The sequence below is a fragment of the Ochotona princeps genome, chromosome 2 (genome assembly GCF_030435755.1).
Source record: "Ochotona princeps isolate mOchPri1 chromosome 2, mOchPri1.hap1, whole genome shotgun sequence".
Taxonomy (NCBI): domain Eukaryota; kingdom Metazoa; phylum Chordata; class Mammalia; order Lagomorpha; family Ochotonidae; genus Ochotona; species Ochotona princeps.
The window spans coordinates 75,528,866-75,530,119 of record NC_080833.1 but is presented as its reverse complement, the minus strand read 5'-3'; positions in this window follow the sequence as shown (position 1 = coordinate 75,530,119).

Here is a 1,254-nt window from a genome sequence, read left to right as displayed (position 1 = left end):
ATGTGGGGCTGTGCCGTTATATTAAGTTAACCACTGTCATTCATCACTAGGGAAGAGCATGCAGTTTCTAAATGGATAGGCACCTGCTTTCAGGTCCATTCCCAATGCAGTTTATCAAGACCACTAAAATGATACATCCAGTGCTATAAGACCTTAAAATCAGTATCTTGTTTGTATACCAAATGCAAAACTGGACATGTTCCCAATGATTTTATTATCCTCTCATTTCAATTGTAGGTAGCAGACAGTCTTACCATAAAGCTGGGATTATGTAATGGAGAATTAATACATTAAAGACTGAGAAACTTCCAACTTCTCATGCAAACATAGGTACAGTTTCTTAGACTATAATGATCCTTCTAGCTGACTGGATTCTTGCTTGTGCTTTTTATATCCTGGAAATTCCATGAAATGTTGTGGAAATGTCCATCTGTATCTAGTGTGAATGAGACAACAGTGGGGAACTTCTCCATGCACTGTATATTTAGTGCCGTCTGTTGAGGAGCAGGAAATCCTGAGTAGACTCCAGACAAAAGGAAATATAGCAAGGAGTGGCTAATTCACCCTATACTGGAGACTAGCTATAGTACATGAAATAATTTATTTCAGGTTGATCATTCCTTGTACCAACCTTGGATACAGGAACCATATTGCACATCATTTATTACTCTTGATATAAATAGCAAAGAACTCTCATCTCTTAAAAGAAAAAACAAAAGTCATCAATGGCTGGTGCTGTTATTCAGCAAATGAAGCTGTCACCTCTGATGCCAACATCCCTTATGGGAGAATGCAAATCTGGCTGATCAACTTTCAATCCATCTCCCTGCTGATACACCTTGGAAAGCAGCAAAAGATGGCCCAATTGCTTGAGCCCTTGTACTCATGCACAAGATCCAAAAAGAAACATTGGTTTCCTGACTTCAGCCTGGCCCAGACCGGGTCATGAATAGTTATCCAGCAAAACAGAAAATTTTCTCTCTTTCTGCCCTTTCTGTCTAAAGTATTGCCTTTAAAATAAATAAAAAAGTGATCATCTGTAAAAATAAAACAAGTTTTATCATATTGAAACTGGCCTTTTTTATCAAAACAGGATATTTGATCATTCAAAAAATAATCTAAGGTCTAAAACTTACCCAGACTACCAGAAACTGGCTCAGATTCTAAAATGACTAATCATTTTGTCAAGAACTTGGCATTTCTGTAATTAACACATTACCAACCTCATTAAAGGCCAAGAACCCAAGGTGCCTC